Source organism: Macaca nemestrina, chromosome 16 (assembly GCF_043159975.1).
Source record: "Macaca nemestrina isolate mMacNem1 chromosome 16, mMacNem.hap1, whole genome shotgun sequence".
Lineage (NCBI taxonomy): Eukaryota > Metazoa > Chordata > Mammalia > Primates > Cercopithecidae > Macaca > Macaca nemestrina.
Window position 1 is genome coordinate 89253499 of NC_092140.1, and position 25590 is coordinate 89279088.

General features: G+C 36.4%; 1 long non-coding RNA gene across 2 annotated transcripts; it reads left to right on the forward strand.

Moving 5' to 3' along the window:
- The first annotated feature begins 936 nt into the window (after positions 1-936).
- On the forward strand, positions 937-25353 carry LOC105486030 (uncharacterized). 2 transcript variants are annotated; one of them, XR_011614897.1, is made up of 4 exons: positions 937-1060; positions 6392-6566; positions 19689-19909; positions 25018-25353. It is a non-coding gene; the product is annotated as an uncharacterized lncRNA (long non-coding RNA). The 2 variants fall into 2 exon arrangements; XR_989914.2 differs by lacking the exon at positions 25018-25353 and adding an exon at positions 23114-23247.
- The last annotated feature ends 237 nt before the right edge of the window (positions 25354-25590 follow it).

Sequence of the window (25590 nt, forward strand, 5' to 3'; positions counted from 1 at the left end):
CAGCTTATCCTAAAACGGTTAAGAAAATAAACTAAGATCACATATACAAGTAAATACAGATAGAGCCGCATGTACACCCACATTCACACATGCACATTTCCTGCCTCTGTTTGCTGACAAAGCCTAGGAACAAGGACAGGCCCGTAGTAGTGACCATACCTGGCACTCAGATTTTAGTTTCTAAATACCATTTCACACTAACCAGCATCAAGGCTCCCTAGAGAAAGGACTGATTCTAGGTCTGGGACAAGGAGGGCACAAATGAGCCTAGAATATCTGACTTACACCACAAGAAAGCACTCAAAAAGTTGTGTAGACATAACAAAAGGACACAGAGACCAGTGTGAAGAGACTCCTACCAGACAATGAAAAAATTCTGGAACAATGAAAACATTCTGGAACAATGAATAAATGGAGGAGAAGAAAACACCTTTTGAGTAGTGGAATGCTACTCTAATAAATGTAGAAGTAACAAGGAGAAACACATCCATGAATGCTAAAATCAGTGAATGAAGATTTTAAGGAGCATCATTTACATGGTATCAGTGTATCTCCCCACAAGCTACTTGTTAAATCAAAAGGAAAATTATTTTACAATGGAGAGACCTGGCTGACATGACCTTTATGATAAGCAGTTTTGGACGAAGCCAGCATCACATGATTCCTGACATGCTGCACTCAGAAGGACACAAATCCTGCTGTGGTATTTCTGCTGAAAATAGATGGCTTTAATCTAATCATGAAAAACTGTCCCACAAATCCAAATTGAAGGTCATACTACAAAGCAGCTAGTCCATAATCTTTAAAAAATATTAGTCAAAACAGTCAAAAATGACTCACAAACTGTTCTAGCTTAAAGCTGGCTAAAACCAAAGGCAATGGATGATTGGATTGGTTCATTATTAATTTACCATTAGGTGGATCCCGGATCATGGAAAAAATAGCTATAAAGGAAATTATTGGGACAACTGATGGAATTTAAATATGGGCTGTGTTCTAGATAATACTTCTATTGCACCAATGATAAAGCACATGGTTTCAATAATTATACAATGATCAGGTAAGAAAATCCTCTAATTTTAGCTAATATACAAGAAGAATTATTGTAAAAGAGTACAATATCTCCAGCTTACCCTAAAATGGTTAAGAAAATAAACTATGATCACATATATAAGTATATGTGTAAATATAAATATTAAAAATACAAATAAATTATACATTTATATTATATAACTTATGAATTTATAAATTCAAAATTACAAATTTAAATTACATATATTCATATAAATTTTATAAATACATATAAATGATAAAGCAAATTAAATAAATGTAAACAATTGGTAAACATAGATTAAAGAATATCCAGGGTACTTCTACTGTTCTAACAACTTTTCCTTAAATTTACATATAAAACTAAAAACAAGTCAAAACTTTAAAACTACCAAAAAAAACCCTACAGAATATTTTTAAATGAATATGATGTTTCTTATGCACAGAAAAATACTTACCACAAAAAAGGTGTTCAATATATGTTTATTAAAACTTGAATGAATAAAACTATCTTCTTGCAAATATAAAAGCTCTTTGTAAGTTAGGAAAAAACTATGAAACAGTAAAGGTTTTATTAAGAATTCGAGATCCAATCTTTATAATTCATACCACATTTTTCAGTCCCAAGATAATTATATCACAATACATACCATGCAAATATTTTTACTTGATTGGACAAATTTGAGCACAAAGGTAAAAAACGAGTCAATTTATCCCCAAAATCATTTTGGCTTTTCTTCCCAGTGGATTTAAAGAAAGGTTAAAAGGCTAACCATGCAGTCACTTTCTACTTCAACCCGAATGTAACAAATTAGCCCTTAACTCTAACTCTCATGGAGCGTGCAACTTTTCTTTTGTGTAAAATATTTAACATCTATTCGATAAGGTTTTGGGATGCCTTTCAGAATAGGAAAACATAACATATTTTCTGTTTCCCATATGATCCCTCTGTCATTTTTACTGCTTGATACAGCATGTGACTAAATTTGTGAGAAATCCATCTCACAATTACACCATCCAGACCACTTGGGTCAGAGTAAAAATCTCTCTTCATGAAGATTTATAAGTTGTTAAAAACGAACATCTGAGAATTTGAATAATGATGTACAGTAATTTTTATTACAATTTGATCACTATAAACCCTAGAAAATGTTTATTAAAATCTTATTTATATTTTGAAGGAATGATACTAGAAAAACAAAAATATTATTTAGTGAGAAAAACATTCTTCCAATATCAGCAAAGCTATCAAGATTTTTATAAACAACTGGCAAGCCTATTTCTATCCAAATCTAGGCAATTCTTATGGTAATGCACATTTGAGAGCAAAAGCAATATTGAAACTAAGGCTCTGTTTAAGGAAGGAAGCAATGTGAGAGATGCTGGCAATAGTTATCGATGGTTTATTATCTGCTAGGGACTACATTCAATATGAATATGCAGATAACAAGACCTTTGCCCTATCACAGTATACAAGCAGGAAATGCTATAAGGATCATTGGAAGAAACCTAACCCCACTTGAGGTGGCACGCCTCAATAATTCAGTGAAGGTGTCCAATGGGAGCTAATTATGCCTAGGTTGAGTTCTGAAGGCTCAGTGGGATCTATCCAGATAAAGAAAGCAAGGGAATGTCTTTCTGGGGAAGGGAGCAGCAAAAATTAAGGCAATGGGGTAAGCAAAGACATGCATGCTTGGAAAACTGCAAAGAGTTTGATAAGCCTGGAGCAAAAGTTAACAGCAAGTGTGATGACAAATCAGACTGAATAGTTAAAATGGCTAGAATGCCATGACAAGACAGCATGGATTTTGGATTACATTCAAACAACTATGGAAAACCAATAGGGGAATTTTAACTGAGGGGGTGACATCATCTTATTTTTAAGAGAACATTTATTCCAGTGTATTTTAAGTGCAGTCAGGCAGTCATCAATTCAATGTAGGTATCTCAAAGGCCTGATTAAGTTGATGATTGAGGAGAATAATATAGAAAAGCACTTCTTTTTCCTTCTCTCCACATTTCCCATCGACAACACACAAAAATTACAAACACCACCAAAAAAGTATGGAAGGTGGCTTCAGACCTCCTCTCTACCACTCCACCAACCCATCTGCTCACTCTGTTCCCAGGAGGAGAACTGATTAACCCAATGGACAGCAGAGAGGAAAGGAAACAGCTCCACTGTGCAGGCTTTGCCTCTGGTTGCCTCTGGGGACAGATCTGCATGAAGGAGGAGTCAATGCCCTTCTCCACCGGAGTCCACCACACACTAACAAACCCGTGTCAGAGTCCAGGGACTGCCTTTCAGAGGCAAGTCAGCAGGCCCATGTCTTCTTAGAGATCCCTGTTCTCAGGGTTTCTCCTCAGGGGTGTGAGGTGACTTCCTGTTCCCTGTGCTGCCTGCTACCTAGTGTAGGCTGTACCATGGTCTCCCCACATGAATCCTGAGATTCAAACCTGGAGAGAGCAGTGGGGAGCCTCATTGTGACCATCAATTCAGGCTTCATTTTCCAATCCAGTTTTAGCAATAATAAAGGTAATAATCTTTATCAGACTTCCACATCTAATTCTGGTTTAGTATTCAGAATCAGAAAGACAATTCCCAACAATAGGGAGAGGAAGATAGAGTTCATAGAACTACAGATGAGTATAAGGAGGAGATAAAGAAAAGGATGAGGTAGTCAAAGGTGACCCCTGCGTACAACACTTTGTCAACAGCTTCTCCACCATAGTCACGGAGAGCTGAAATTCAGTGAAAAGGCAGTGATTCATCCAGTTTGGAAAAGAAATTTTTCTCTAATATGCCATCTTTGGTCTGAGTGTATTCAGGCAGAAATGCCTTGGCAGGACATTCGAGGAAAGCAGGAATGCCAGAATATACATCTTCAGCCCACAGCACTAAGAGGAGGCAAGCAGAGGGGAAACAGTTTTATGAACACCACATACTTACTGCCTTCCTTGCAGGTGGGCTGAGACCTGGGACCTCAAATTAGGGACTCAACCAGCAGTGATTCACATTTCTGAGAAAAGTGCTGGTAAGACATTAAGTGACATTCAAAACAAATTTGTTATTTAAGGTAAAATTAAATAAGTGTCACTGACATCTCACATTATGCCCATATGTGTAAGGCATTCTATTTTTCCTTTCTCGACATTAGGATTTGAAATCTACGCAGAGCCAAAATCCAATACTCCATCATCCATTGACTAATATATTTTCCAGTTCCTTCTAGGCCTGTTTTCTTATGTTGTGAAATTTAAAACTATCCAAAGAAAATGTGTGTTGTGGATTGACAAATTTCTCAGATAACTTGCCACTTCATTATTTTTTGGTGTATAATAATATTAAGAATTAGGGCAGATGCTGTAATATATGAACTGAAATCAATATAGCATTTTGGCAGAGTATGGAATTTCATGTTATCCTAATATATCCTCAGAGATCAAGCTTTTTAAAAAATTAATGCTTGAAGAACTTAGTAAAAACAATAAATTCATGTCTTTAATATATTAAATATTAATAAACAGTACCACACAAAAATGTGATTGCCATATTGACTGAAAGACATTAACGTGTTACATCCTACTGTTTTATAGCCTGGAATATCATTAATTTAAGAAGATCTTATTCATATTAGTTCTTGCTACTACGAACATAAAGAAATTTCTTACACAGTCTACTTTTTACATAAATGAACACTTTGTTTTGTCTTTCCCAGGAGAGTAGGCATAAAGAGTGATGTGTTTCCACTTGGCAGCATTTCTTCTTTTTTGTTTTGTTTTCAAAGGAGCATTGGCTCGCTTGATACACAGCCTTCAAACAATATTTGTTGAATAAATGAATGAATGAATGATGATCACATGTGATCCTGATTGATCGATACAGACAGGAGAGAGGCAGTGTAGGCAAAAAAGGTAAAATAAAACTTCTTTTTAATAAACAAAAATCCTACTATTTAAAAAGGGAAAGTGCAAAGTGGAAAACCAGAAAAGAGTATCAGTCAAGAGTTATTTTTTAATTCGGCTACATGCCACGACCCCTCCCTCCGCTCCACCCAAACACACACACACAAACAGAGGCTACCCCATCTATATCACCCCTCAGATAAAGCTAAAAGTGGGTCATAAGGAAAACTCTGGAAGCACAAAGAGCAGGAAATTTTTATCAGTGCTTTTTTTCCATTCCACAATACATTGTCCTAGTGATCGCTCTTTATTTAAAGAAAAATAATTGTCAATCAAGAGCCCTTGGTATTCAGGAAAATGGTGTTCGTAGAACACATTCAAGTTTCTTAGAGTAAAACATAAGTTGGGAATCTGGAAAACACACATTTTCTAAATTCCTAATAATATATTCGTATGGAAAACTTACTTTCACGTTAATAATACTCTAACCCAGTTGACTCCACTAAGAAACAGAGACTACCAGGTTTATAATTTAGATAAATAGTAAGCTATTTGTATCAAATTTACAAAAGTTCAACATCATACATGCTTCAGAAAATTTCTCACATTTGGAATGGTAGACTAAAAAGGCTATACTCGCTCTTAGCTGTACGACAACTCAATAGAAATCCTGCACTACGTTTGGTTAACACAGTGTTCCATCCAAAAAAAAAAAAAAAAAAAAAAGCCCTCAAACAGTACAAATAATCTCATAAAAAAGGCAAATAATGACGAACAGGCAAATAATCTCATAAATAAGTCATCAATAGTATTCTGGTTGCCTGAATCACATTTGCAATGGTTTAGATTTATCATTAAAGAATGGAATTGACATTCAAATGTAAAACATACAGATAAAATTAATAAATATTTATCGTTATGTGTGTATCTTGCTAATAGTTGGTTAATAACTAGGACAAAGTTCTCAAAAACATCTACTAAGTTTTGTTAGTGATTATGTCTGTGTACTTGGATTAGAAGTGATATCTTTTTGCTTATCTGCATAATTCAAATTTATTTTTATAATACAACGTTTTTAAAAAAATTATGTTCATGTTCATGATATATGGTAATCACTTGCTAATTGAAGACAAAAAATTAGATTCACTTTCCTTTGAATTTCCAAGAAAAAAAAAAAGGCTCATGGCTACCTACTCCTGTGTCTACTACAGGAAGTCTGAACTCTGGAAATTCCTGTCAGTCCTTCCTTTACCGCCAACTTTAGCAACTGCTTTTGTTCATTTTGACAGCTCGGCTGCCTCTTTATTCCCTACAGATCAATGGTGAAGCTCAACTACATGAATCATAGTCACTCACCACATTTTATTAATTTAGTCTAACTGGGTATTTCTTAGCTGTGGGTTTCATTCAACTTTTACTTTTCTCTGTATAACAGAAAGAGCAACTCACTGAGGATGTGCAGCTCCAACTTTTCTCCGACGGACTTTCTGCTCCTGTTGGAAAATCCCATCTGCAGAAGAAAACAGCAATTTGACAATTTGATTGAATGTATTCCTGCATGTAACCTAGAAGGAGCTTCAGGGATAAACTCCGGATTATAGTTCAAGGCGGTAATGTCGTCAGCTTTCATGCTTATAAAAGTAGGACATTATTTTCTTAATTAGTAATTTAGAACAGTTTTCACGTATTGAGTTCAATGGTTCCCTCACTGTCGACACCAGGATGTTGAAGCAAGCTCAGTTTCCTTTTGCTCCTTCTCCTCCTCCCCTATCCGCTTATGATATCCAATAACTACTCAAAGTGGTTAGACCTGCGTTATTCCAAGGACAGTCTTCAAACTCTGTCTACCCTTTCCACAGCTGGATGAAGCTAGCCATGTAGGTAACAAGTTTATATTTTCCAGTATATCTTTATTTCCACACAGACAACCACACTTCTCTGTGGATGTGAGTCTGAGGTGGGATTTCCCTATCATCTCTGTGAAAGAGTGATGAGAGAAGCTGAGGTCCAGGAAAACGAAGCAACTTGGCAAGACGTACCAGGTTCACTCTCTTCAGCCATGACCATCCCCACCGGGAACTGACAGCTGACGGCTCTCTACGGGCAGTAACTTGCGGAGTGAGTCCTGCGTTCCTGAATGTCCAACGAACAACGTCATAAGGAAGATGGTGGAGCTGGAATTAGCCTGGGAGTATACTTACCTCAAGCCTCCTTCTTCCATTTAATTGGCTGAGCACTAAACTCATTCCAGCCAATAATCAACCACCACACAGGCTCTAGGGCTTCGTGACCAGAAATGAACACTCACGAGAACAAGAAACCAGAGGTTTCCCTCGGCTTCTCTTATTGCCTTTTTAAATATCAAGATAATTCATGTGTGCCCGGTGAGATGGCTCACGCCTGTAATCCCAACACTTTAGGAGGCCGAGGCGGGAGAACTGCTTGAGGCCAGGAGTTGGATACGAGCTTGGGCAGCATAGTGAGACCCCTTTTCTACACACACACACACACACACACACACACACACACACACACACACAAAATGGCAGGAAGGTCTCTTGAACCAGGAGTTCCAGGACTGCAGTGAATTATAATCATGCCACTGGACTCTAGACTGGGCAAGAGAGTGGACTTTGTCTCAAAATAATAATAAGAAGAAGAATTCATGTGCTTAGCTTTAAAAGATAGTACTACAAAACTTATAATGAAAAAAAAAAAAAAAGAGTCCTTTCTATCATACCCACCCTTTTAGACCTCCCAGGGCTTTCTCCAGAGGAAAACAATTTCAACTCCTTTTAGCTGTTTCTTCTGGTTTCTGTCTCTGTATTTCTAAATGACAGACTTACATATCTATTTTCGACTTCACAGTTTCAAACATTATTGATCAGTTTCCTCCTATGAAGGATGGATATTTACCTGTTTTGTATTCCCACAAACTTGCTCTCTCACTCCTCTTCTGCCACCCCCCCCCAATATCACTCTTCTCAATATCACAAATGTTACCGCAATGGCCATAGCTCACATTAATAGGACTTAAATATTATTCACAGCTGATTCACATCATGTACTAAAATTTTGTTCCTCTTAGAATTGTCAATTTTTGCATTTTTCTTGTTTTCTATACACCTAACACTAATTCTTACCCAAATTATTTTAAAGGACTATTAAAAAAACAAAAACAAAAACAACAAACTCTAATACAATCAAACGTCCCAATCAAACAGTTCCAACTTCTCTTTCTTTGCTGCATGGCTCCAGGAGCACTCCCTGTCCTGCTCCAGCCTGTTGTCAGCTATGCCTGCTGCTCAGCTCACCCATGGTATTTCTCTTTATCCACATCCTGGGGATTTCTTCTCTCCTGCTGGACTCTATTTTCTGGACCCCAGGTCATCCTCATTCACGGCTTCTCCCTCTTTTTGTTGTAGCAGATCAACTGTTCACTTCATGAGATAAGAGTGCTTTTAAGAGACACATTTTTTAGAATTCCCATGTCTCAAATTGTCTTATTATAGCTGCAATGTATGATGTACAATTTGGCTGGATGTATAATTCTAGATTGAAACGTTCATTTCCATGGTCAACTTGCTCCTTTGTCCACCAGTTAATATTGTCGCCCTTGAAAAGTCTGTCATTCTGATCTCTGTCCCTTTGTGTATATCCTCTGCTTTGATTCTCTTTGGAAGATTTTAGGGTCGTCTTCTTGGTATTCTGGACTCTTGCAGTGATGAGGCTTAGCGTGACTGATTTCCCATTTATGTGCTGAATACCTGGCCAAACCTTTCAGTCTAGAAACTGTTAACTTCAGTTATAGAACATTTTCTGACATTGTGTTGCTATTTTTCTTTTCTCCATAATCACTGTCCTCCTTTCAAAACTAAGACTAGCTGAATGTCAGATCTTCGAGCTCGACTGTCTACCTCTTGTATCCTTTATATTTTTGCTTATATTGGATCCCTTTATTTACTTGTTTAGTTATGAGGAAATTGCATTAATATCTTCCAAACTTTACTAATGTTTTTATTCCTGCTCTAGTGTTTTTCATCCACAGGAGCTCTTTTTACTCTGCAATGCCTTCCTTCTGCTTTTAAAGTATTCTAGGATAACTTTTCCCAAATCTGTCTAAGGATGATTTTGTTTTACTTTTTTTTTTTTTTTTTTGTACTGCTAACTGTACTGTTTTTCCCTCTACTCCAAATTTTCAAAGGACTTAAAAGCTAGCATTCAGTAAACAACTTATTTTTTTCTCAGGAAAATATGTAAGTGATCATACAGCTGAGGAGACATGGGTTATTAAATATTTTGTATTAATGATGACTCTGACAATTTAGTATCAAAATAAACTTTTATTTATGCCCAATCAACAGCACAAATATGAATAAATGCTAGCACAGAAAGTCAGAAATTCCTGACAACTATTTAATCAATAGTTGCTCCTTGTCAGACATCAGTGAATGAGTGAGAGCATCTCAGTGACCAGTCCTCAGTCAGAGAGATTCTTTTCCTTCACAATTAGCCCTCCATAAACAAACAAGTCGACACTTGTGTACATATTACATATTGTTTATTGTTTACTTAACCTTGAATAACTTCAAGAAAATCCAAAATGAGGTTAGGTGATGCAGTAAGGCTTTGAGGTTTGGTTTTTGGTTTTCCTTATAAAAGTAAAGATTAGAGGTTGTGGAACAGCTTTTTCCAAAGAAGAGGAAATGAAACATGTTGATAAATTCTTAGGAATTTGGGGACCAGAAAGTGTATTTTCCAACAAGTATCTTAAACATATTCCCATGCTTACAATCTACCTCTCTAGCAATTTCCCTAATAACTGAAGAGGATATGCTAGTTCATTTTTCCATTTATAAGAACTTAAAAAAAAAAAACAAGGTTTTGAGGGTGAATTATCCCTTGTAGCAGCTCTGCTTTCTCATGGAATGTGATCTATTCACTGAAAACAGGCTACAGAATGAAAAAGCAAAGAAAATTCACAAGGAAACAACAAAAAAAATGAAAACAAGATAAAACTTAAGGCACATACTGGAGCATATTTTCTTTCTCTCTCTCTCTTTTTTTTTTTTTTTTTTGTTATTTTACTACTCACTTCTATTTAAGCATGTGAACATTGTTAGGAATGTTTTATTTCCATAAACATGACCCTATCCTTAGTTTACATTGTGTCTTATAGTGCTTCAGTTTTGCTATTACATAGCCTAAGGAAACATTTTGGAAACATTATATCATTTATAAAATCCAGAATACTTATTAACTTCAAATAAAGCAATTATTTCTTAAAATACAAAAAGCTAAAGAATAAAAACTAAACATTTTTTTTAATTTTATGATTTCTACTTGCAGAAAAGGGAGTAACAGAATTGTTGACTAAAACTACAACATGTAGTCCCACAGTGGGATGTTTCTCTAGTTTGTAGCTAATGATTTTAAAATGCACACTGAATTCTAAATCTGTGCCCGTAAGGCTTTCATGAAAATTTGTAGGTTATTTTCATATAATAACGAACATAAAAACTCCATTAATCTGATCATTAAGATGAAGTAATTCATTAATAATGGAAGAGAAATCCAGTAGCATATACAGGAAACAGGGGCAGGGGTACCTCTAAATAAACTCACAGCACAATTAAAACCCAATTTCACAACCTATTTCTAAGAAAGTCGATTTCTAATAGTCAAAATATTCATAGATTAAGTTAACAAACATTTATTTGCTACTCACTACATGTCAGCCATGCGCATGGGTGTTGGCAGCATGGACATAAACAAGACAAATTCCATTTCTCCTGAAAGTCATTACTTGACTGCTAGAGATTTCCTGCAAATGACCATCAGAGGAGGGTCAATCTGCAGTATCATCTTCCACTTCCGATCCCCAGTAAGAGCCACTGGATAGCCAGACAATCTGATATCGCACTCACTTTGGTTTCTGTTTTGTCACCTACTTGTCTTCCATAATTAATTAGCAATCAAATCATCATGTCATGCTTACCTCTTTCCTCTTAGGGAAGGGTGAGTTTACTTGTGGATGCCCAGACACAAGCTCAACCTTCCAAAACACTTTCAAAAAGACACATCGATGTGCAATTTAAGGACCTGAGTTAGGTATCTTCTCTGGCTTTAGTAGGTTGACATTTTTTTCATCTGTGGCTTATTTGAAGTGTCCAGTGTTAGACTTGACCTTTTACTTTTTTCTTTTTTTTGAGATATAGTCTCACTCTGTCACCCAGGCTGGAGTACAGTGGCGTGATCTCAGCTCACTTCAACCTCCACCTCCCAGGTTCAAGAGGTTCTCCTGCCTAAGCCTCCCGAGTAGCTGGGCCTACAGGCACCCACCACCATGCCCAGCCAATTTTTGTATTTTTAGTACAGATGGGGTTTCACCATATTGGCCAGGCTGATCTCGAACTCCTGACCTTGTGATCTGCCCACCTCAGTCTCCCAAAGTGCTGAGATGACAGGCGTGAGCCACCGCGCCTGGCCTGACGTTTTACTTTTTGGCCCACCCTGTTGTCAGACTGCTCCCTTCTCAGCCACTCCATTCTAGTGTTTCCATGAGTTAAACTACAATGAGGAAACAGCTGCTGAGACTGTGAAAATCACCCCTGGAGAATAGGCTGGCAGGAATAAAGGTGCAGATGTGGGAAAGTACCTGGAAAGCCCAGGCTCAATAATGAAAAACAGGACTGAAGAGGAGAAACCAAGCAGTTGGGGTAGATCTATTTTGCAAGTTGAAAATAAGGATATTATAGTCCTTTTGAACTTGGGGAGCTATTCAAAATGTTTTGACCAAAGGGTTCATGTGCTTGGAGCTATTAACAATTTTTCAAACTCATCATATCTTCAACCTGATGTGCACTTTCCCAATCCATCCCCATATTCTTACTCCTTTCCTTATCTAACTTGGATCTGACGGCTTTCTTTTTTAACTATTTTCTCTAGTACCTCCAACCCCCCTAACAGCTCACTCTCACTGACCTGACTCCCCTATTTCCAGATCTGGGTCTTACCAGCATTGGGCTCTTGCTGCCCTTGCCCATACACAGCCAAGCCTTCCTGGAGAAAGTCACCCAGCTGTCCTGGTTGGTACCATTTCAAAGTTACAGTTGCTAACACCAACGAGGCCTTCGAAACTGCTAGACAACTCTACTTATCCCTTGTCAGCTTCTTTTCTCTGCTCCTCTACATGCCATCCCAAACCTTTACCACTGTCCTCAAACCTCTGATTTAATCCCAGGTTCCTTTGAAATCACTTTTAACTTCTCTGCAAATTTATTTAATCTCCATTTATCTTTAAATCCCACCCTTTTGTTTTAACCTATTAGTAAGCAGTGACAAGCATGTATCCAAACGAACCTGGACTTTCTAGTCATAGTTCCAAATTCCTGACTTTCAGACTCTCAGTTTCTTCATCTATAAAACGGAAATATTAATTAGTTAATGCCATTGAAATCAAGATTGAATAAAATATGTACAAATTGCTAGCATAGTCCCTACTGTTGAATCTCTTGGAAAATCACAGAGAACAGGGCGGACCCAGGTCTGGCCCGTACTGTGTTTATAACATAGCAAGAAAAATAAACAATAAAAACGATGCAGAAAGGATAAAGAATGACTGCCATTTCACAGAGAAACTAAACCTGGGTTTAGTTTAGGCTGAAACTAAACCAGTGCATTTCACAGAGAAACTAAACCTAGGTCAGGGGATCAAGGAGGAACTCCTGAGAAGGTGACATAACCTGGATCTTTAAAGTATAAGCTAGAGTTAGAAGGGCTTAGTGAGGTGACAGACTCCCAAGGGCAGCGAGAGAAAGTGCTGCAGGCAGGTGGAGCAACATGTGTGGTAAGTCCTGAATCAGAAGCATAGCAAGGAGGTGAGAGTGCACTTCAGTGTTGGGGTGCAGGGGTTGGGGAAACATGGAAAAGGGCTAGATCATGCAGTGACTTCGAAGCCATGTTAAAACTGGGGGACATTATCCTAAAGCAATGGCAACTGCTGGAAAGTTTCAGCACAGAGATGACATTATCAAATTTACATTTTTAAAATATGCTTACTAAATCATGGTTCTCTAAGCCCACCTCCTTCCAAAACTCATGTACTGATTTCTCATGTTTATTATGGCTATGCCTTCCAAGACTGATAAACTGGAGATTTTAAAATACGAAGTTTGAAAATTAGTATGTGGATGAGTTAGTGAAGTTCAGTTGTCTTAGTTTGGGCTGCTAGAGCAAAGTACCATAAACTGGGTGACTAACAAACCACAGAAATGTCCTCACAGTTCTGGAGGCTGAAAGCTCGAGAGCAGAGGACCAGCATGGTCCGGTTCTACTAAAGACTCTTGACCGGGTCGCAGACGGGCCAACTTCTAACTGTGTTTCCACATTAACTAACTCTCTGGCCTCTTCTCATAAGCGCACTGATCCCATTCATGAGGGTTCCACCCTATGACCTAACTACCTCCAAAATGCCCACCTCCAAACACCATCACATTGGGGATTGGATTTCAACATATGAATTTTGAAAGGAGACAAACATTCAGTCCATCGCAACCATTAAAGTCCAGATAACAAGTCTGAAAAGGGAAATAGATTGTTTCCATTTTAAACGTCGTGTAAATGTAGTAAGTTACTGGATACTTGTGTTCAGGTACTTACTACACCCTGTATTTCACTTGTGTTCCGGTACTTACGATACCCTAAAATCAGCTTATGATGTCTGTCTTATACCTAAACAGAGGCATAAATAATCATAATATTTCTTCTCTACTATATATTGAGTTCTAACGTCTCTTTTTATCACTAAACTCCTTTACACTTATGAAGCACAGACCCCAAATCGGTAGGGCTGACTGTTGTCATGAATTCTCAGCTCAAATATAATGGAGAAAGGCCCTCCTCCGCCACACTACAAAAATAGCACCCTCTCTATTATCCTCCAGTGACAGATCATTCTTCACAGCAATCAGTACAATTTCAAATGAACTATATTGTTTACATTTTATTGTCTGGGTTGCCCTGGGAGAGTACAAACTCCATAAGATCACAAATCTTATCATCTTTTTCTCTGCAGTATCCTCAACACAAAGCAAGTGACTCAATGAGTATTTGTTGAATTAATTAATGTAACTCCATTTACACTTATATATCCCTCAGTTTTTATTTAATCATCAAAAATATTCTGTGCTGTGATATTTTTATCTTCAATTATAAAGAGATAAAAATTGGTAAAGAATGAAAACCAGATTTGAAAAAAAAATATTTCTCTAATACTTCCATTCATAAACAACCCAAATATTATCTAATATAAATAAACATTTCATTAATCCAGTCCTGCTAGCCTCTATGACATGAATTTAACTTTATTTTAAAGGGATGTGTGGGATAGATACTTGTGATAGGTAATAATAAAAAGTAAATTTCAAAAAAAGCAACTCTATTTTTAATTTTTATGATTATTTGCACATTTTATTTATTTTTTTAAAATTAATTAATTTATTTATTTACTTATTTTGAGAAGGAGTCTCGCTCTGTCACCCAGGCTGGAGTGCAGTGGTGCAATCTTGGCTCACTGCAAGCTCCACCTCCTGGGTTCACGCCATTCTCCTGCCTCAGCCTCCCGAGTAACTGGGACTACAGGCGCCCGCCACCACGCCCGGCTAATTTTTTGTGGTTTTTTTAGTAGAGACGGGGTTTCACCATGTTAGCCAGGATGGTCTTGATATCCTGACCTCGTGATGTGCCTGCCTTGGCCTCCCAAAGTGCTGGGATTACAGGCGTGAGCCACCGCGCCCAGCCTGCGCATTTTAAAGTATAAAATTCAAAACTTTTTAGCAATTCTAATGATTTACTTAACAGTAAGTACCTCTATTCTTTCAATTCTTCTGAATTATTTCTCATTAACAATCAAAAATCACATCAACAAAGATATTTATATACTTAAAATATACATTCAAATATTTTTGTTATATGGTGTATTTACTTATGCTTTCATAGAGAAGAGAGTTCTTACTATTTTAAAGATACCACACTGAATTCTAGACCTGTGCAGCCATGCAAAATGAAACTCAAATGAATCCCATTACATTCTTATTGGTATTTTCATGCCTCCATCTGTCTTTTAGAACATAAAAGTCATCCACTTTATACTCTGTACATGTATGTGCCCTTTATATTCCTGAAAATCACAGACAGCAGGAATAATAAATAAATGCCATCCTTGTTTTTTCTATCTTTTCTAAAACCCATTTACCAAATGAAATCATCTAATTCAATTCCAAAAATAGTTAAATTTTTAGATTTTTAATTAGTTGCATAAGTTGTTATGTCCAGGAAAACTTGTGGAAGTCCTTCTTCATGTCATTCAATGACTTTGATTAAGGAAACAATGATAAATGTTTCCAAAAAATACCAAATACCCATCCTCCACTACATAGTTACCCTTTTATAGTAATTATGTGCTAAAAAGTTGCTATAAATCAGTTCTTGGGTATGTTTCAAGTCTAATCAAGTCTTCTGACACATTGCTAAATAAAGTTAAAATTAATTTTTTGTTTGTATTATAGACAGGAAACAAACACTTGTATCCAGGCAACAACAATGTAAGTTAGATTTGTTTTGTATGGTAAAGTCAAGCAGGGGCCATGTAAAAATTGCACTTCTTTCTCAACTGTAGCTGGATGTTACCATCTTGAAGACTGGCACCAGCTAGAAACCAAAAGCCAAGAGATTTTGCTGTTTGCTCCTGCTGAATGCAGCCATTTCATTTCTATTAAATTCTGTGTTTTGGACTGAGATATACTGGATATTTGTTTTTTGGTTTTTGTTTTTGCTTTTGAGATGGAGTTTCACTCTTGTTGCCCAGGCTGGAGTACAGTAGCACCATCTTGGCTCACTGAAACCTCTGCCCACTGGGTTCAATCGATTCTCCTGCCTCAGCCTCCTGAGCAGCTGGGATTATAGGCACCTTCCACCAGGCCTGGCTAATTTTTTGTATTTTTAGTAGAGACAGGGTTTCACCATGTTGGCCAGGCTGGTCTCGAACTCCTGACCTCAGGTGATCCGCCCACCTTGGCCTCCCGAAGTCCTGGGATTATAGGCATGAGTCACTGCGCCCAGTCTATATACTAAATATTTAAAGTGGCTATTGTGTGTTGGCCTTTTCCCATTAATCCACACCTTAACCGCCAAGAGACACATATCAGAATATAATCTTATAATTGGAAGATAAATGAAACACTTTGGTTTTGATAATATTAGCTATAGAAATTAAAGTCAAATCTTCTTGGCCCCTTGGAAAAATATTAGAAAATGGGAGCACAAAGTAGGGCTTGCACCTTCTACATTCACAAGGAGAAAGCATGAGTTCAAAAAGTTGAGAAGCACCGAGCTAGAGAATGGGTGTGCCATGAACTGCCCCAGTGAGCTTACAGTGATGATGTGAGAGACCAAAAGAACAGATAGTCAGTGTGGGTGGAGCAGAGGAAACAGATAGAGGCTGGAGATTTGGATGGAGGCCAGATTACTAGGGTATTCTTGGTCATAAGGAATTTAGATTTTATTCCAACTAGAGAGGAAAGTCACTAACGTGTTAATTGCATATAATTGTAGTGGATTAAAACAAGATCGAAAGTGTTGGAAGAAATAATAAAAAAGCATTCCCTGTCCAGAGAAATCATTTTTATAAAGTGAAAGAGATCTAGAACAATAGCAAAAAAAAAAAAAAAAAAAAAGAAAATACAATTAGAAAGTGGGCAAAGTATGTGAATATACATTTTCTCAAGAGAAGAAAAATAAATGGCCAACATACCTATGTAAATATGTTCAAAATCACTAATCATAAGGGAAATGCACATCAAAACCACAATGAGATATTATCTCACATCTGGCAGAATGTTTTTCTTTAAAAATACAATGTATATAGTAATTTTAAGTGTTAGCAAGAATTGGAGAAATTAGAATCCCTGTGCACTGTTGGTGGGAATGTAAAATGGTGCAGCCACTATGGAGCACAATAGGAAGATCCCTCAAAATGATTACAATTTAAAATGTAAAAACTATTTTTAAAAAACATGATCCAGTCATCCCATTTTGGGTACTTATCCAAAAAAATATTTAAATCAGAATCGCAAAGAGATATTTGCACTTACATGTTCACTGGAACGTTATTTGCAATCCAAGATATGGAAACAACCTAAATTTCCAACAGTGGATGAATAGATAAGGAAAATGTGGCATTTATATACAATGGAATGTTATTTAGCCTTAAATAAGAAGGGAATCCTGTTATATGTGACAACATGGATGAACCCTGAGGACATTAAGCAAAATAAGCCAGTCACAGAAGAACAAATAGTGTATGACTCCATTTATACTAGGTATCTAGTGTAATCAAATACATAGAAACCAGAGAGTTGATTGGTGGTTGTCAGGAGCTGGAGCCGGAAGGGATAGAGGAAATGTTTGCCAAAAGATAGAGAATTTCAGTTACAGAGGAAGAATAAGTTCAAGAAATGTATTGTGCATCATGTCTACTATAATTAATAACAATATGTTATATACTTGAAAATTGCTAAGACAGTAGATTTTAAGTGGTCTTCACCACAAAAACATAAGCATATGAGACAATGCATATGTTAATTGTTTGATTTTGTTATTCCACAGTGTGTTCAAGTTTCAAAACATATTATACACCATACATATATATAATTTTTTATTCATTAATTAAATCAATAATTTAAAAATAAAATTATTTTTTTGAAAAGAAAGATTAACTACAGACCAGTATCTCTTATGAACACAGATACAAAAAGTTTCCACAAAATATTAGCAAATACAATCAATGCATAAAAACAACTACGCATCATCACCAAGTGGATTTTATTTCACATATGAAAGCCTCGTTCAACATTAGAATATCAGTCTTATCCATTATATCAACAGGCTAACGAAAGATAACACTTTTTAATCAACTGATGCAGAAAAAGTATTTTGACAATCCAAAACCTGCTTACGATAAAAAAACTCTCACCAAACCAGGAATAGCCGAGAACTTCCTCAACTTGATGGAGAATATTTATGAAAAACCTACAGCTAATATTAAACTTATGGTGAAAAATTAAATGCTTTATTGCTATGATTAGGAATGAGGCAAGGATGTCTCCTCTCACCCTACTTTTATTCAACATTGTACTGGAATTCCCACGTAATTCAGTAAGACAATAAAAGCAAATAAAAGGCATATGGACTTGAAGAAATGAAAGAAAGGAATATATAACTAGGTTGAAGGTAAGAAGGGCAGGCGGGAGAAGCAATGGGATTTTGTGATAGGTTTTGGTTTCTGGAAGGGAGCACGTTGAGTATGCCTATGACCCCGGACAAAGAAGTTATAAAAACAAAGATATTTAAGATCTATAAGACAAGAGACAATAATCTATAAAGCCATGCTCCTCGGAACCAGTAGGGAACAGGATTCAGAGTAGAAACAAAGGAAAATAAAGTTAAATACCCCCAGAATTGTCTCAATCACGGACAAATAGGGGCAGTCAAAAGGGAAGAACTGGGTCAATGGCTCTCCAGAATTCTGGGGTTTTCTACCTTACAAAAAGAAAGAACAAAAACTCTAGGCTACCCATTTGCATTTCTTGAAGTATTTATTCTTTCTCCTTAGCCTCTAAAAAAAAATTCAAGTGAAAATTTCTGTTCTCCCTCTCTTCCAACCCCTGACTCATAGAATTGTTGCAGTGTTTCAACCATATGCAGTTTTGAAAGATTTTTATCTCCAATTACTAATTGTTCTGGACTTTTCACTTACCTATAGTCAATGGGAAGAAAATCCCCTGAGGAAAATGAATTATGGTAATTTATAATAATATCGATAATTACTTCTTACTGAGCACTATTTTGTGGCAAGGTAAACTGTATCTGCTCTGATGCTTCACCTCACCCTAGCTGAAAATTAGATACCACTGCCTATTAGATTTCTAGGCAATTTTTAAAGTGCAAGGCTTGTTTTGAAACTATTCTTAAGTTGAACTGGTATATAACATGAGATAAATTTATTAGGTATGGTTATGGAGGAAAGGTAACTTTCATCATATTTTATGCTTTTTAAACTATTACTGGTAAAATATTACCTAGGCTAAAGAAAAATTGGCTCGCTGATCATAGTAACTCATTAGAAGTTGGACAGTAGAATCGGTTTCCTGGCAAATGTTTTCTCCTGAAAACTGGAAAGAATCATTTCAGCTGAAGCCAAAGTAAAAAATAACTTCATCACGCCATATTTAAGAATGTCAAATAAGCAGAACATTAGTTGAACTAAACTTAGCATTGTATTAATAGATGCCAGATTAGTTTATTATCACCATGATCATCATCATCATCATTGAAATTAAATTTTGCTTTAATTTAATACATAGCTTGAAGATGAATTTTTTCCTCACATAGTTATGTGTGATTTTAGTATCTTTCTGATGGTTAAATCATCCTTTTTGATAATCATTATTTAATTGCTAAAATTTGATCTATGGTATAGTAGTTTTAAAATATTTAATTATTAAAATATCCAAGATAAACAGGATTTCTAATGTAGAACTACTTTTAAGTAGGCAGTATTTACTACTTAGATTTTTAAAACTATAACTTCTAACCAGCCAAGTAAAAATAAAGATTAAGATGCTGTATGTCTGTAAATATAGGTTTTTAAATACTTTGCTTTTTTGTTTTAGAAAATATGTTGCTCCCTGAGGAACTGGAAAATGGCAATGTCTGGGTCTAGTGCTTGAATGTCAGAAAGGGAAGGTAACCTGCAAAAGAAGCCTTGCACCCAGGTCCAAAATGCAGCTCAACAAATGAGCAAGCACAAGTATTCAGAGAACCAAGACGAAATAAACCAGGAAGCCAGAGAGAAAAAGAATGAAGCCAGGATCAAACCAGAGAAAACCTCCAGGTAATAGAGGAAAGATATCAAATTCAGAGATTTGCAGATCCCTTTTACTCCAACAAGGTTGCTTGCTGGTCAAAAGTGTTTTCTTGCTCCTGGATCAGGATGTTCTTGAGGCATTTAAAGGGTTAATGTGGCCTAAGAAAACAGTAATAATAATGGTAAAGATTAGTATGTTAGTACCCTGAAAATACTCCTTTTTTCCTGTCAATGACTTTTATCTACCTTCATTAGGGATACACTACAAAGGCAGAAAAATAGACTTTGTTCAAATAATATTTCTAAATTTCTCTGGGGTTCTTGGATAAAAGGAACCACAAATGAACTACATTAATTTGATCTCTAGAGTTTATTTTTGAGATACTACCAGTATTCTAGGACGTAGATAAGAGAGATAAATGAAATTAAATGCGTGCTTTGGGAATTTAAAACAGATTTAGTCATTCATTCACCCCTTTGTCGATTCATCAGACATTTGTTCAGTAATTACCACAATCAAGGGAAAGTGCTAGACATTGCAAATACAGCGGGGGATATAACCCCTGCCCCAAGGGATTTATAGTCTAGTAGAAAATATAATGATATAAAAGCAGATGTAGGCCAGGAGTGGTGGCTCACGCCTGTAATTTCAACATTTTGGGAGGCTGAGGGGAGTGGATCACTTGAGGCAGGAGTTCAAGACCAGCCTGTCCAACATGGCGAAAACCTGTAAAAATACAAAAATTAGCCAGGCATGGTGGTGCATGCTTGTAATCCCAGCTACTCTGGAGGCTGAGGTACAAAAATTGCTTGAACCCAGGGGGTGGAGGTTGCAGTGAACCAAGATCACGCCACTGCACACCAGCGTGAGACTCTGTCTCAAAAAAAAAAAAAAAAAAAAAGCAGATGTACATAGTATACAGGATACATATCAGAAACCCCTGTCCCCAACACTCCGTAAGTCCATAAGGAAGATTACAGGATAGCAATCAGGGAAAGCTGTCCAAAGGTTGAAATCAAAGTAATATTTAGATGATAATATTTCTGGGCAAAGGTGGGAAAGGTTGTGAGAGAGAAACAGAGAAAGATGTTGTTTCAGGCAAAGAGAAACATATGAGATGAATCAAAGACAAGAGCCCAGTGCATTTGAGGAAACAAAAAAAAATGCATTCATACATTTATTCAACAAATATGTATTGAACCATTAGGTGGCTGGGAATAGAGCCATGGAAAAGCCTCTGGTCTATTACCGTTTACATTTTGGTTAGGCAAAATACATTTACGACAGAGAAAACAGTAAAAACTGCAAAGCCCTGATGTGTTTGAGAAACAAAGAATGGACCAGAGTGGCTGCAATATACTGGCCAAGGAGAACAGTGACCTGCAACAAAGTGGGCATCCAGGCAGAAATCAAGTCCTATATGGCTTTCTTAGAATAAGAGATTTTTATTTTATTTGCCACCAGAGGCTTTAGGCAGAGGAAATATGGAGTCTGATTTACATTTTCCAAAGATCACTCTGACTACTATATAGAAAATGCATGGTAGAGAGTTGACAAAGGAAGCAAGGAAATCATCAGAGTCTACCATAGTCAGCCAGTATAGAGAGAATGTTGGCTCAGTCTAGAATATAAGCACTGGAGATGACAAAAGTGGTTGCATTTTGGATATAGAGTTTTGGAGTTAACAGCACTTGTCCATGAATTCAATAGACATGAGGAGCTAAGGGGAAAAATAAATCAAGGTTAACACGAGTTCTACATGGCTGGAATTTAAAGAAAATGATGACGCTAGTAAGAAAGATGAGGCTGGGGAGAGAAGAAACAGTTTAAGAGAAATATACATCTCCTGTCAAAGTCTAAATGTTAATACCAAGGGTAATGAAAATATCTTGGAAGATTCTAGGCAGCTCTCTTGCTTTGAGCAAATAATGCTCAAAGATCATTGAGTGATTTGAAAGGTTACTCTAGTAGAAAAATTCTTATTCAAAATAGCCTGAAAAATTATAAGATACTCAGAGAAACTCCTAAAAATATTGAAAACACTTTCATAGAGAAAAATATAAAGCATTATTAGAGGAGATAAAAGAATAATTAAATGAAGGGATATACCATATTCATGGATTGGAAGACTCAATGTTATAAAGATTTCTATTCTCACCAAAGTTAATGTATAAATTCAGTGAATTCCAATTAAAATCCCCCAAAAGAATTTTTAAATGTAACTTAAAGCATGGTTCTAAATTCGTATAGAAGAGAGCCCCAATAACAGATAAAATCATTTTGAAGAAAAGAATGTGTAGAAAGACTTGCCCTTCAGATATCAAGATCTACAAAAAAGCTATAGTCATTAAATTATGTGATAATTGATAAATGACAGAGAAATAGACTTGTTAACCAGAGAGAGAGCTCATGAACAGAGTAAGCATAAAAGGAAAAAAATACAGTAATAACTTTTTCAAAAAATCCTGTGAGGAAATTACTTAATCAATACATGGCCTTGGGACAACTAATTATTCATATGGAAAAAGTAAAATAAAATTGGTCCCTAGCTCACAATACACCCTTTGACAAAAGGAAAACAAAAGATTCAAAGGCTGCTGTATTTTAGGGTTGGTGGCAGAAGGTTGAGGTGTTCTCACCTGGTGGTTTCTTTTTTTGTGGGGTAAGAACATCCAATGATAGTGACAGCAAAAGTAAGAGAAAAACATGTTTGAAAAAACGAAGAGCTTTGTAAGTTGTGGAGAATAGGAGAAAGAGTTGTTCCAGGCAAAGGTAGAGGAAATTCTGGACAGTATTAAAATACCATAAGAGATAGGAGACTGAATTTATGGTGGCACCCATCTCAAAGCTATTCAGCTTTCCAACAGCTTTCTGGTATACACTTAATGGAGACATTTTGGGTAAGTTGCTGATCACAGACTAAGAAATTTAAAAATGGGTTGAAGGGAGTCAAGAATAATGCCAAGAGCATGATAAAAGTGATTGAGTATGAACTACAAGTTGGTTAGGAAAGAAAACAGACACAGAAGGAGACAGAAGAATAAATATAAATCAGATCAAGGACCTGGGAGTCTCTTTATTTAATTTTAATAGAGGCAAGGTCTCACTCTGTCAATGAGGTTGGAATACAGTAGAACAATCCTCAGCCTCTGAGTAGCTGAGACTACAGGCATGCACCATGACACTTGGTAATTTTATTTATTTATTTATTTATTTATTTATTTTTGTAGAGTCGGGGGTCTTAATGTGTTGCCCAGGCAGATCTTGAACTTCTGGCCTCAAATGTTCCCTTGCCTTGGCCTCACAAAGTGCTAAGATTACAGGCGTAAGTCACCATGCCAGACCTATCTATCCCTTTATTTTAGCACTGATGCGGTGAAAGACACTAAATGAGAAAGAATGTCTTAATTTAAAGTTTCAGTGGTAAAGTGTCTAAGTAATGACAAGGCCAAGGGAATGGTCATGAAAATGAGTGACGGAAGTGGAGTAGAGGTAAATAACATGGGAAACGAGGCCCTCGAAGAACTGGGAATCCAGCATTTGGATCCATCATCATCAGAACTGTTGAAGTCAACCAGGATGAAGACAGAATGTGGAAAAGAGGGGAAAACAGGAAACTACACGCTTGTCTTCTCAAAACCCATGAAATAAACATTTCCCTTTTCTCCGTGGTACTTACTGACTTTTGGGAGGAGCAATTAGAACCCATTTCCCAGTTTAAGCCAGGTATCTTGACAGTGCTAGAAACTCCTGTAAGGTTGACAGTGGAGAAAAATGTAGAGAAAACTATAAATAACAAAGAGAAAAATTATAAAAACGTAACAGCCTAGGACCATTTACCACAGTGAAAAAAAAATAGCCCTACATACATCAGAGATCCAGAAGATAATATCTGAAGCACAGTATGATAACATAATGAAATTCCAACAGTCAGCAAAACTTAGATTCTAGTCCCTGTTCTCCCTTGGGACAGTCTCTAGGCTCAGTTTCTGCAACCATCTAATGAAAAGATTAGACAAGACCATTTCTAAATTTATTTCTAGCTCAAAGAATCTGTAATGTAATGTCCATAATGTGATCCTGATATATCACATGATAAAAATAAGAGATTTTTATTAAGGAAGAGAGTATGTATCATAAAAATATCAAGGTGGTACACTTCAATTATTTGAAAAAATTTCCAAATGGGATATTTTATTTTCCAAGAATCGAGATAAATTTTTAAAAACATTGTAATAGAGACCTAAGTGAATTGCGGTATATCAGAATTCCTTTAGTCCACAATCTAACAACATCTTGTACAGTATACTCTTTGCTTTATTTGTGTTAATATCTCTCCAAAATTAGACTGTGAGTTCTTTCAAGATAATCTTACTCAGCAGTTCTCTTTTCTTCTCCAAGGCTGTTCTCACAGCTCTGGGTATATGCAAAACACAATATTTTTAATGTCCAAAATGAATAAAGACCACATCTGGAAAGTGTTCTCTAAAAGTTTCAGAAGAAAAAGAGTATGATTATACCCACACACATAATACCCTCAGAACTTCAGCCCAGAGCCTGTAATTGTCTTATCTATTTCAACAGAAAACACAGGAGACTCCTGATATCCCACATCAAAGAGTTGGGCGGGGTTGGGGTCATGTAATGTTAAATGGATTTTTGCACATCAAACAAACCTATCCCTTGCCATTCCCATTTCTGGCTCATATATCAAGAACTGGAAGTGTTTTTAAAGCATATTTTCTCCTTCTCTGCTTTCCAATTAAGTTTTAAAAGCATGTCAAACAGACACCTAGAAATTTACAACTGTAGCAGAAACCTAGAGTTGAGATTATTCTTACTTTCCCCGATGTTTTTCAACACAGATCACCGACATAAAAAATTATTGTAAAAAAAAGTTAAGAAAATGACAGTTCATATTTTAAAGAATGCAAAACAAGGTACTAACTAAGATGACAACAATTCTTTAGGCTAGGCTTAATGCTTTAGTGAAAAGATGATGCCAGGCTGCCACTCCTGGCAACTAAAGCTGCACCCATCCTTGGCAAGAAATGACAAATGGCACCAGCAACCTCAAGCTCATGTGCCGCATTCCTCGTTTTAACTTTGCCTTTTCTGGTTTGTCTCTCCATAGAGTACTGAGAGCTTCTTCCAAGAAACTTCAAAGACCCCTCGACAGCAAAAATAAAACACATCAGGAGGATTGGGCTGTTGGTAGAACAAAATTTACAACACTCTCTACCATAGGATTTGAACATCTCTTATTCTATGAGGATTCTGGCATTGAAAGAAAAATAAAATCCTTCATTCATTTTATTGTACTTAAAAACCTGATGCATTTTCAGTAGATTATCCAAGTATGGACATAATCCAAATTTGTACATGGTTTTTTTTTCATTCATCAATATAACTCATAATCACAAGATACTAAAGACAGAATGGGATAAGAAAGGAATCATACAAAGAAACCGAGGCCCAGAGATCATCAAAGGGCAAACACATAGTGACAGAACTAGGGTTGGAACCCAAGGTTCCTAATTGAGAGTCTAATTTTCTTTCCACTACATCAAGATGCTGATTGTGTCAAATTTCATATTAATATATTCATAATTAATAAAAACACCTATTTTAGGGAAAAGTATTTTCTTTTTTTAAAGTGTGGCCCACTCTTTAAAAAGTATAACAGTAGTTGGTGACTTAAAGATTT